Source organism: Pezoporus wallicus, unplaced genomic scaffold, assembly GCF_028554395.1.
Source record: "Pezoporus wallicus isolate ANWC-B61680 ecotype Strahan unplaced genomic scaffold, APGP_CSIRO_Pwel_v1 contig_4161, whole genome shotgun sequence".
NCBI classification, from domain to species: domain Eukaryota; kingdom Metazoa; phylum Chordata; class Aves; order Psittaciformes; family Psittacidae; genus Pezoporus; species Pezoporus wallicus.
The window spans coordinates 1407724-1420856 of record NW_026639584.1 but is presented as its reverse complement, the minus strand read 5'-3'; the positions used below and the strand labels follow the sequence as shown (position 1 = coordinate 1420856).

At 44.4% G+C, this 13133-nt stretch overlaps 1 protein-coding gene across 5 annotated transcripts in view; it reads left to right on the top strand.

Moving 5' to 3' along the window:
* KCNIP1 (potassium voltage-gated channel interacting protein 1) overlaps window positions 1-13133 on the top strand; it is a 398295-nt gene that overhangs the window by 160030 nt on the left and 225132 nt on the right. The window lies entirely within an intron of this gene.

The window sequence follows — 13133 nt, the reverse complement described above, 5'->3', positions numbered from 1 at the left end:
GCTTCTAGCTTCACTGTTACGCAGATCTGGTTTCTTTCTTACTGCAGGAACTTTAATTTTTTTAATGGGATTTTAAGTACTTAAAAAACCAAAACCAGTAATGAACCTGAGACCAGTTCCTCCTGCAACCCCCTCTGTGATAACCTGTTGAAAAGGATTTTCTGTGCTGCTTGGCTTTTAAGCACTGGGTCAGTGAAGAGGGAATCAGCTGGGTGCTAGTAAAAAGCCTTTGCATCACTTCAGCCTTATGAAGGGGCTTATGTGGTTTTTCTTTGGTAAAAAAGCTTTGTGCTTGGCTTTTGGGGGCTGGATTTTATCCCAAATAAGCATTTTGTCAACATGTCTTTCTGGTTTGGTCTAAAACTGCAGCGGTGGAGCTTGGTGTTCCTGCTTTGTACAGGCTTGGGCAAATTACTTCTCCATAAACACAATATGATAGCTCGTGGCATTGACATTTCCTCTACTAATGATTAATTCCTTAATTTTACAGTTTCTTGCATGCCTAATATAGCATTTTGAATGTGAGAAACTTTTTTTCTGATTTGTCTTATCAATTTGGCTTGTGATGTTCGGAAATGACATTTAGTCTGAGAAGTGCTCAGTGCTGCTTATGTCCAATTCATGTCACATGGGGATGGCGAGTGACAGCAAATGAGAGCTTCAAGGACACTGCATGACACTGCATGTCTTCCTGCCCCCACATCAAACATCAGCCACTGCCTAGGTGACTGTTTTCCATAGTAGAATGAAACTCCCCAGTACAATGTGTTTGAATAGGCTCTCTAAATACAAAGACAGCAACTTCTAGGTCAAGTCCCTGGGTCACATATAGCTGGAGCCTGCAAAGACACATCTATTTCCCTTGTTCCTAAACTCTCCCCAAAGCATTTCCTAGCCTCACTGTTTTCTGATCTTGTACATACATTCCTATGTACTTTTTCTTTTGAACGGGATTTTGGGGTTTCCTTCAAAAGCTGTGCAAGTATTTTGGCATATTCCAAATGTCAGGGAGCAAGAAGTCTAACTGGTGTCAGGGGCAGTTTGGATGATGCACCTATACATTGGAATACAGCTTCTGAATGTGCTCTAGAAATAATACAGTGTCTAGGAGAGTTGGATTTTGTTGGCTAAAGCTCGTGAGTGCACCTGGGTAACACTCAGGCCTAGCACAGTGTATTTAGCTATCTGGAAGGCACAGCCTTTGAAGCAGGTTTGTGGTGCTTTTACATGGGGTTTTTTACATGGGCTGTTTTTTCAATGGGAAGTGCACAAACCTCCTGCATTTGGGATCCCGGGGCCTGTGCCAGGGAAAAACTGAAGCTTGAAACATAAGAGTAGGTGTGTATAAGAGCAGCACTGCAATGTTTTTGGGTTCTGCCAGGAACTGAAGTCCTTCAGAGGCTTCAGTGCTGACAAATCTGCAACCAATAGTACCAGAGGATGGTCCTTGCAGTTACTCAAGGTTTCAGAGATGTGTAATAAAGGTCTATTTTTCTTTCCCTGTTTCCTTTCTACGTACTTCGTGTTGCACACAATGTGACAGTGAAATCTCTTCCTGCCTCTCATAATAGGTTCCATAAAGCAATTGTACATCTCTGTGTGAGAATCACAGGTTGCTCATGTCAGGGGAAGCCAGCAACATGCCTGTTGTGTCGCTGCCTGTGGAGCTGCTGGAGCTCATCTCCTGTAACCTGCACCCTGTCTGAAGAGCTCTGCAGGAAAGGCTGTGCTGGCTCCGGGGTGCCTCAGCCTGAAGTTGCATTTTACACCTGAATCTAGGAAGTTTTTTCTTAAACAAACCTAGCAATTTTGATCGACTTAAAAGTAAAATTGTCAAACGTCTCTCACACAAAATGAATTTCAGTGAGCTCAAAAAAGCCATCCTGCCTGTGCTTCCGAAGGAGCGCTGTGTCAGCGGGTGGCTTGTGCTGTGCAAACATGTATGTAACATCCACTTTATACAAAGCAGCTTTTAGTTAAAAACCATCTTACACAGTGGGGCAGAAGTGCTTTAAGGTGTTTTGATCTTTTAAACGTGGGCTTCCTAACCCAGCCATCTCTTTGCCCAGCAGAAGCATCTCTGCTTTTACGGTGGCAAGTCCCTGGAGGTGCCATGACAACAGGGCTCTCTCTCAGGTGCTCACTTCGACTTTGATGAGATCTGTGATACAGATTGTGGCTGTGTTTAAACAAGGGAACAAAGCAAGGAACTGGAAAAATGTGGTGGGTATTTCTGGAGCCTGGGAAGAGCATGTCTGCTTTCTGAGCCTGGAAGGAGCTCTCTTTACGGTCTCATCAACATGCCCGAAGGACAGAAGCGTGTTCCATAAATCCCCAGATGCATCTGTACAGAAACAAAACCAGAAATGTTGGTAGTGGGTGAAAATAATTCCAATACACTGCAACGACTAGTAAAAATGATGGGCAAATGATTTGTGACCCTTTGTAAGGGAAGAGGGGAAACGTTGCCAACTTCTTGCTCTGTCTTGTGCTTTGCAGCTTCGATTCATGATACTTATTCACAGGGCCTGCAGGTTTCCTTCCCAGGGTGTGTGGTGGTGAGTGGCTGCAGGACACCCAGCATGTCCCTCCTGTCCCTGCACCTCACCAGACTGCCCTAGTTTGCTGACAGCCTGTGCTGGGACAGATTTACCTATTAGTCGATGAAAGCAATAATACAAAGGTTAGCATGTGTTAAAAACATGGGCAATCCTCTTTGGCTCTTCTGTGGCATAATTGCTTCTGAATCCTTTAGAAACATATCCCAGCTAGATTTTCAGGCAAGGACTCTTGTCTGTCTTTACTGCAAGAAGCACATACTTGAATTGGAACTTGAAGGTGTAAAATCTGAGCATTTGAAAAGGTGCTTTCTCATGCTTCAGTTTTTACTTGGTGAAGGTAAAAGACCTGCCTGCATGCCCTGTGGGAAGGAGGGTGAATAGGAGAGGAATGCCATCTGTAGCTTGGAAGTCCATGTTGTCAGCAGAAGTGACAGACACTCCCTCCTGCCTTTTCACTCTCCTTAGAGTGCCCAGGCTCTCAGGGTTGGTTCAAGGCTGTACCACCACCATGGTGATAAGGTCCCCCCTGAGCCTTCTCGTCTCCAGACTAAGAGAAAGCTCTGAAGACATGATTGAGCACATGTGCTATAGGTTGGGGCCATGGCCCTTTGTCTTATTTGAACATCCCAGGAGGCTGACCCAGGATGAGACCCATGAACTCCAGGATGGGAGCCAGCAGAGCCCCACTTGCAGGCACAAATAAAAGTAGGGACAGACTTTTCTGCAGCTTCCAGTGGATCTTCCTCAGTTCTGCTCAGATGCAGCAGGGTTTGCCATGGTGCATGGTGTCACCAGCAGCCTACAGCGGTTCACGACTGATCTATTTGACATTCATGCCTGGTGCAGAAATTCACATTCCTCTGAACTTTCTATAAGCAAAGAACAAATTGAAACATTTTTAAATTCTCTTTGCTCTGTGAAGCACAGTTGGCTTGCCAGAGCCATAAAGCTGTAATTCAGAGCAATACAGCAGCTGTAATCACACCTCTTGTCTTGGGCAGGGGTACATTTTACAGACTGATTAGATTGCAGAAACCCTTTGAAATGAAATACGAGGTGGCTGCTAATGGAAAGTCAACTATTACACAAAGCAAACAAATGAGCAAAGTAGTCCTTGCACACAAAAAACAGGCACTTGGTCCCCCACTATCCTGTAGAGAGTCATCAAGTTGTTTCATTTGCTGAATCAAACGTATTTTAATCATATTCCAGGCAGTCTGTTCCCCACTCCTCTGTGGTGTTTTTTGATTCAATCATTATAAAATGGTGCTATTGCTTATTTATATAACGGGCTGGATCCAGCCCACTGAAGCCAAAAGGAATCTTTCTTGCCTCCCCAACTCCTTTTTTCTTTATAATGTTCCAGGAATGCGTGGGATCCAGAACTGTGGTTTAAAACTAACACTAAATCACAGAATCATGCGAAGAACCAGCATAAAAATTACGTCTTGACTGGGAGACTTTCAATCTGCTTTTCCCTTTTTTTTCTTCTTTTTATCGTTGTCAAGATTTCTCACGCTTCATCTGAAATAGCATTGCTTTCCACATCGAGGTGACACGAAGAGGTGCGCATTGGCTCCAGCTTTAGGAAGAATGCTAGTTATATTTAAATACCCAAGGCTAACAAACAGCTCGATTAGCATCAGCAAAGACTGCTTGTTGTTAAGAGTTTGTTCAGGAGGTTATAAATAGACCTGTCAGAACTCTAACGTGTGCCAGACAGATAGCTGATCTTTAACACTGACTGAGCTTCCAAGCCGAGGGAAAGTGTGGTTTACATCTAGAAAAGATTGTAGAGTTAAGAATAACGATGTAGCCAGAAACAATGGTGGTTTTTAATGCATTAAGTGGTTAGCCCCTGTCCTGTTTCCTGATGGATGCAGAAGCGCACAGGAGTGTGTGGGGGGAGAGCACGGCAAGGGTGAGGAGCAGCACTGAAGTGCGCAGCATGTGGGCAGAGATCAGAATGCCAGCAGCACTGGGGGAGTGGGTTTGGAGCCAGTTGCTGCTGCTTCATTTTACCAATGCCTATAGCTGATGTGTGTCCATGTCCCTACACAGCTGCCTGCCTTAAGCAGTTTGCGGCTGCAGTTCTTGCTCGCTGGCTGGTGGCTGTACATTCCAGGGATGTACATCTACCATGTTCTCATGTGCCGTCCTTAACCTGAGATAGGTAGGTAGGTAGGTATATACCTTGCTGCTAGCATACATAGTACAAGCCAAGTACATTATCTGTAGCCTGTTGCATTGCATCAGTTTTGGGGCATGTGTATGCATGATGTGGTTCTTTAGACATTCCCTAGCACAAAGTAAGGCTACATGGTGCAGTCAAAGGTAGGAGATGTGCTTCTGAAGCTGAGCTCCTTCATGGTTCACCTCGGGCTGCTGATGTCTCTATTAAGCACAACTGTGCCTTGCTAACAACTGTTCAAGGGGCCGTCTCGTGATGTATCTAAGACAGCAGGGGAAAACAGTATTCTGCAGAGAATTAAAATGGAGCCAGACCAAGTCTTGAATCTTTTTCTCTTATCTCCCAGATATCTCTGACCTTGGCAGCCTCTGCTCATCCCTACTGCTGTACTCCCTGTTTCACCACAGCCCAGGACTGGACTGAATCTGATGGATGCCTCTGGCCTCCAAACTCTGTGTAGTCCTGAGGTGATTCCCTTTGCTATTCTTGAACTCAGAGAACCAGGCGTACATTTTATATGAAATCCTTACACAGAGAGTAACTATTACCCATTTTCCATAACATCTTCAAAAGTTTACAAATACAACCTTTAGCAGGACAAGTTTATACTTCGACTTAAAAGGGAGAAGTTACTCTGTCCAATATTAGTCAAACCAGAAAAATACTCTCACTTGATTCTTTTCTTCCTTCTTAGTCATGTATCTAAAAAATGCTGGGAGAGGAGACCTAAAATGTTTCTGAATGCTAACCCCTGGCAGAGGACACTCGGAGTGTTTCGAGCCTGACTTGTCACTGTCTCCTGTGTGGCACGTCTCCCTTTCGCAGGGTGTTACAGATCTGCAGGCAGAACTGTGTGAACACCTGAGGTGCTCCGGAACATCTGTTCAAAACTGTATCTTCTAGCACATGCTACCAACAGTGCTTGCCATTAAAAATCTACCGTAAGCAGTGTTTCGGAGAAAATGCAGGATCATAGTTATAGTAGGTTGGCAATTTTTCATAAGGCTGATGGCTTGCAGAGCTGCTAATTAACATGGGGGCGGGAGGGCTGGGGGTTTGCCCACACTACGGGGATACCCTTCATGAGGAGACATGTAACTGAAGCCAGAGACTGTCTCAGAAATCCACTGTCTGTCGCAGCTATGGCAAGGCACCGAGGTGTTTGCTGCTGCCTACTAAAGCGGTGTGTTTGGAGATGCCTGCGGAGTGTAGCGTCAGTGAAGGAAAGCATGTGGAAGGCTCCATCTTAGTTAACTCTGGGGCTGTCTGGGAGTTCTCCCAGGCTGGAATTGAATTCTGATCAACTGAAATGTCACCTTCTGGCTGTATGAGTACACATCAGAAGGCTACAGGGGCTTTCCTGAGAGGTGTGTGAGGCAGCACGTGTGCTCAGCCCTTCTGTAAAGGGTTAGATACTCGAATGGTGAACTTACTGTCCACCTTCTACATCCTCCTGAAACCATTTGGAGTACGTTTTAAACACAGGGGAAGTGAAAACATACAGGGATTTGTTTATTTTCACTATAGAAACAGCTGGGTGTTTGTAAAAGGGTGGTTCTTGAACATTCCTTTATTTCTTTGAGTAGAGATTTCAGTCTGCCCAGTAAAGAAAGCTTAGTGTATTTGATTATTTCGACATTAAATTTCAACCTTACACTTGGATGAGAAAATGAAAAGTAATGGTAAGACACCAAATAAAATATACGCGTCATCCAAAATGATGCTACAGTGCCCAGGACTTGAACAGTGTTTATACTTTCTGCTGCAAAAAAAATGGCTATCATCAAAGCATCTGCCTATTACTTCAAAGCTACCACTTCTGATCCCCTTGGGGTATGGGTTATTTTCTACAAATCTTCATGATTTCTGTTTCTAGAGCCGCAGGAATGGCTGCCTTTTAAACTCTTCTCCTTTATTTCCAAACTGTCTACAGCCAATGGAAACATTTAAACAGAGAAGGGAAATGTCCAGAACCCTTTGTCCCCTGGATTTTACTCTATTAGCTGCGACTGAAGAAGCAAGGGCAACCAGGCATGCACAGAAGGAGCCAGTTACAATCTGAGTGATCTTTCAGGCTCAGTTGTGAATCTGGGGCTTGGGGCCAAACCGGAATGGAAGTGTGGGTCTCATGATGATATGAACTGATGAAATTTCAATGCTATGTATTTCTGTTCTATAAGGGTTTGTGGTAAAAACGGAGTTAGTCAATAGGGAATATTTCAGAAGAGCTTACAAAAAATAATGCAGATCAAAAAAGACTTAAGTCAGTTGATTGCTCAGATTTTTGCTATATGTCCATCATGGGCAGTTAGTACTCAATATATCTTCGTTCGTGTTTCTATGACTCTTTATTCATGTTACTCCTCTTTTGGAAGGTTGTTCCCTACCCAACTTGTTCACTTACCAGTTAACCACTTGTGTATCTTGTTAAGCCACCTCAGTGTTGCAGTGTTCACTTAATTTTCAGCAGCACCTTGGTGCTGCCAGCCTCAGATCTCTTCATCCAGTTGACTTACCCTGTTGGTCTTCAATATGATGCACTGCTTCATTTTTATGGTTGTTGATCAGAGTATTTTGCATCAGCAGATATAGTTTAGGGTACTAAAGGGAGCGCAGGTTTCAAGGAGGAGCTTGCCTTGATTGTTTGTGAGCGGTTGTGTTTGCTGTAGGGATGTGGGTGATGACACCAGAGGAGGAGGAGGAAGGGTGCAGCTGCAGTAGGCACATGTTGTTAACTAATGTGGGAAATGCTCTGTGCTTTCAGTTTGTTTCACTGTGGGATTTCTCACTTGCTGTAATAAAGTGACTGTTTGGCTCACAGTTAGATGAAAACCACAGGACTACTGTTGCAGAGTTCTCTTCCACTGCTTTCTCTTAGATGATTACCTCCTGGTTCACATTAGGATTTGACATTCAGTCTGGTTTCTCCCCACGCAGATACATGGAAGCCTGATTTCTTTTATTGCTGTGTACACTTACGAAGGGGAAAAACTATCTCAGTCCATTAAGACACACCTGGGTTCCCAACACAGCACTCACAGTGCTCAGCCTGTGCCTGCATCCCTGCCTGGAGCAAGGAAGGCTGCTGTGTCACCTGGTCTGCAGGAAGCGTGGCACCTTGTGGCCACTGCTTTCAGGAAGTATTGCCTGCACCAAAGTTCCCAGTCCCCTGTGGTGAATTATTCTCTTTCTTCCAAATCCCAGCTTCCCTTAGCAGAGAAATGCTGGGCTGCAAATCAAAGATTTCACTAGTAGAAATTCATTAACTTATATTTTGGATGCTTTGGCAGAACCTTGTCTCTAGAAGAAGAGAAAGAGATGCTCCCAGGTGTGGTATCTTAAAAAATAAATTCATTATACTGCAGTTAATCTGTGCTCATTTGCTCGATTTATAACAACTTATTCTATGACAACCGTGACTGGTGGCAGCTCGAGCCTAGCGCATTTCAGCGTTGTGAGACAGCAACTTTGGCAGGGATCTACAGCAAAAGCCCCTGCTTGTCTTTGGGGCTGGCGTTTGAAAGAGCCAGGTAACATCCCATGTTAAAGCTGACTAATTAAACTTTGAGTGCAAGGCTTCCCTCTGGTGCTGTCCCCGAGCCCTGCTGTGTACAGTGATTGCCAACACGATGACAGAAGGCTACTTCAGCCGGCTGCCTTTCTCTGTTTTGGGCTTTTCTTGAGAAAAAGAAAAGCTTAGACATGCTTTAGAGCAGATTTGCTGCCAGTGGAAGTTCTGATCTTAGTTTAAAGGTCCCCTGGAGAAAACCCGCTTCTGTCAATCCCTGCATCCCTCTGCTCCCCGATGCATCACCCTAAGTTTAAAGCAACTCCCTGGGCTTGGGCTGGGGTGCTGCAGCAAAGCCTCAGGACTATGGCTGCCACGGGTGTGCCTGCCACTGGGAATGGGATGGGGACGTACAGACACTCCTTGTGAGCATGGATGAGTGCTTTGAGCTCTGCTTGACCAAGGGGGTTTAGATGCAGAATGTTTTTATGTAGGTAGTGAGGCACTGGACAGGAGGTTGGTTGGTTTTTTTCCTCTAAAAATATTTAAGCAGTTTAAGGTACCTTTTATCTCATTTGGGCACCTAACCAGCTCTGGCATGTCTTCAAATCCAAGCAGGTGCCTATCTGCCTTTTCAGGTACCCAAATACGTTTAAAATTTGGCTCATAATACACTCTGTTTTCTTCTCTCTAAAATAGAATAGGGTGGCTCAGAAAGCATGAGGTTAACTCCTAACAGTAAGGACAAGTATGAGGACTATTTGGGAGTAAGGTATTCAGCAATGACTACTACAGGCATCTTTCTATTGCCTACTGATGTACACTGTGACTCCTGCTTAGGGAAAAATAAGTGATGCTGAAGGATACATTTATACTAGGTCAGTTAGTAGTAGCACAAAGATGATGAGCAACCTGTGAGCTTAGGAAAGAAGTCAGTCTATAGGCATGCTCAGAATAAAATACTAGAGACTGGCCTAATCTCAGCTCTGGTGTCATTGTTATGGTAGCATCAAAGCTTAACATCTGGGAAAGTACCTCCCGATAGTTCCCTAAAGCTATTCAGACACTCACCACTCTCATCCCCTCAAGAGAAAGGAGCCCGAATGCAAACTATTCACCTCGTTGTTGAGCATCTTCCCTGTCACTTTTACCCTGGTGAAAACAGAAGGCTTTTATGGAATGTTTCAAATTTCTGGTGGCCCTAAGCCTTTTATGCAAAGCTCTCAAAGTCTCTCATTCTCCAGAGCTGATGCCTAACGAAAGCAGCAAACCAGGTCTTTTTCTGCACCTGTGTTACCCTTGGGCTTCCCTGTGGCTCCATCTTTTCAGAATGCATCCCTCAAAAGTCAGCATATGCTCTTGTGCTCTAGTAACTGTAAAGAAAGCTGTTGACACCAGAAAACCTTCTGCAAAGACCTGACTTTAAAAAAAAAGAGAAAGAACTGTTAAGTAGGATCCTGTATGAATCTGATGTTAGTACACTGTATGGTAACAGAAAGCTGTGGGATTAACCCAAAAATATCCTTTGGGTTGAGTTTGAAAGGGTGATCATTCCCTAGCTTGAGGGTATGTGTAGAACCTCCCAGGTTTGTTTAGGTGAAGAAAGATAGCTCTTCCATTTGCAGATCTCCAAGCACTTTCTTAGTCACTGTATTTAATTTCAGAGCCTACTAAGTTATCAAGAACTCTTTTACCCCACTATCTGTGGTAACGCTTCTGCAGTTGTTCAGTATTGGTGGTGTTTTGCATATTTTAACAGATCCCATCTTTATAATTTCTTCTATTATGTTCCTGCAGGGCTGCTTAAGCATCCTGGTATCACCAGGTGCACAGTGAAGAAACAGGCTATGGCAAGCCACTTGTCCCCACATCACCCATGCCCTGTGAGATGAGGTTCAGAAGTGGTCACATTCAAACACTGTCCCACATCAACAAGATGGCTTGCAAGTCTGGTAGATGACACAACATTCCATCTGCAGGCTGGAGTTTTGGAAAATCTCAGCTGGAAAGCAGGCTGAGCTTTATGGGCATGTGGTTGTGCCTTAGCTCAAGGTGTGGGGCAACCCTGGGGTCAGGGAGACTCAGCAAAGTTAAATCAGCCATTCACTTCAGGAGTAAAGCTGATGTGCAAAAGTTACGCTTCTGTATTTATGGCAAATAGTCACGAGTGAGAAGCCACACTGAGTACCTCGGGGTTCATGGCCCCATGTGGGGCCAAGAGGCAGCAGAATGTTGAGGTTTTTTCAGTATCCCAGATTGGTTTGTGTTGGAAGGGACCTTAAAGTTCCTCCAGCTCCAGCCCCTGCCATGGGCAGGGATACTTTCCACTAGAGCAGCTTGCTCCAAGCCCTGTGTCCAACCTGGCCTTGAACACTGCCAGGGATGGGGCAGCCACAGCTTCTCTGGGCACCCTGTGCCAGCGCCTCAGCACCCTCACAGGGAAGAGCTTCTGCCTAAGAGCTCATCTCAGTCTCCCCTCTGGCAGTTTGAAACCAGTTTTTGCTCATAGAAATGGAGAAACCCAAGCAGATAAGAACTTCAGGTGAATTGAAGTTCAATGTGACCATGTAAGTGGTGCTCCCAGGAGACTGAAGAAAGTTTGAGGAAATATTTTAAGGCATTTTCAAGAAGAACATTTTAATCCATAATAAACACTGGCCACAAAACTGGATAAAGAAATGTTTCAGGCATCCTGTGCTGCTAATCAAGAGTTTAAAACTTTTGTGTTACGTAGAAAATATTCAGAGGTCAATGGCAATAAAAAGAATCCATTCAAGCCACAGAGAGGTTCTGAACAAAGAAACAGCAGCAAGGACTTTCCGGATACTTGCCCTGTTCCAGACTGGTTAATAAATGTTACAGTCACCCGGAATGCCAGAACTCACCCTATTAGCAGTAACTAGTGTGGAGGTTTCATTGTGGGAAAGCTATAAACTGATGGGATTAGCTGCTTCTGGTCACTGGCTTGACCTGTGATTGCCAGGGCTCGGGCACATTGTTGCACAGGCCCTTGCATCCCCCATGTTTAGATAAGATGTGTCATATCTCTGCTCCGGGGCCTGTTTGTCATTGCTGGTAGAGATGGCATAACCTGGCCTTGGCTTGCAAAGTTGTTTCCCATAGGTAACTGGGGGTTATGTTCTCAAAGTGAGCTGTGGGTGAAGCTGCCATACTTTGCTTCTTATAGTACAATCTCTCTTTCCTGATACATATCGTTACTCTGTCCAAATGGGTTAAAAATAGGTTGGGTGGTAATGAAGCAATGTCATAACAGGTATGTCAACAAGGAGAATTAGGTCAGTTCTAAACATCCCTTATTTTGAATGCTGTCAATCAGTAAAATGCCCTGGGAGTGATGGAGTGAGCTTGTAATCAGTGCAGAACAGACATGGGAATCCTATTTAATCCTATTTGAGTTGTCATTTTAATGACTTGGGTTTGGGGGCTGAGCAGTTGCATAGAACTGCAAGAGAGGATGCTGCTGCTTTTAAATTCCTGGAGTTTTGTGTGTTGTATAATTACTAAAGAAAACATAGTCTGCCAAGTTGACTTTCTGTGAACTCTTTAGTTATTTCTCGTGTGCCTTAGTTGCTACTCATCAATGCAGAACTCAAAGGCCACATCACAATAGATAAGGAGTTGAAAATACTTTATCAGAAACAAATTTCAATCTAAAATCAGGATTTTTCCCTTACTGAAATGTGTTTTGCATCTTCATTTCTTTAAAGTCGGTATGGGGGCCGTGAAGCCTTTCTTGTTCAATTGCTTGGTACTGAGATGCTGTTTGAACCACTAAGTAATAGATCATCTGTGCTACATAGACTGACAGCAATAAGACAGTTTGTCTTCTGTGCTTGACACCAGCCGTCAGCTGCCTCCTGCCTACCCTGCTCAGTGCCATTCTCATTATGAAGAAAGGTTTGGTTCCGCGGTTGGCTTTTTGGATGACCCAGAACAGTTCTTACCCTTCTGTTTTTGACAATCTGGAGGAGCAGCAAGAGAGGACATCATACAGTAAACTGGAGACTAGATGGTTTCTTTCAAAGTTCCAATGATGAAATATCACCAGTAGCAAGTAAAGGCTGTGGACTAGGTCAGCTGCAACAGCCCTTGCTCTGTCCTTCGGTTTGTTCCCTGGGAGAGGAGAGGGAGTGAGTCTCCATTTCTTAAGAGCCTTCCTAAGCACGAAAAGCCCGTGAGATGGAGCTTGTACAGGAGAAAGAGACTGGAGGACACAGAAGGGAAAGCTACTCTGTGCTTTTGGTTATGCTTCACTGGCCAAAACTGGAGAACTTGGCAAAGAGGGACAGAGCCTGTGTGGTAAAGCAGGAGTTCATGGATTTTCTGTGGATGTATTTAGAGTTCTGCATTAATGCATTAGTTCTAATAATTCCAGTGGATAAAATAGACCTTTTTCCTAGTATTTTGAATGCTAATTGGGCCTAATTTCCATTACCCAAGTAGTGGTCAGTTTGATTCAGTGTTACTGGGGTTTTTAGTGGTTTTTGTTTGTCATGTTTTTTTTACATCCCTTTCATACGTCTTCATAGCAGCTCATTGTTACATATTAGAATGGTGAAATGTGAGCAGATGACCCTTTCCAGGTGCCATCTTTATAGCCCAGCGGGTGGAAGTTGGGGTGCTCTACCTGGCCCTGCTTCCCCCAGAGCAGGGCTTGCCACCACCAGCACTTCCCAGGGCTGCTTTGCCAGTGACATGCCAGGAAGCTTGGGAATTGATCTCCCTTGGGAAGCACAAAATACAAAGTGCTGGTGCAATTGCCTGCACCCATCCCTGTGACATGTCTTTTCTTGTCTAATAGTAAGTGTCCTTTAAACATAGACCTGAGGGCTTTCTGATCTCCTTACCCCAC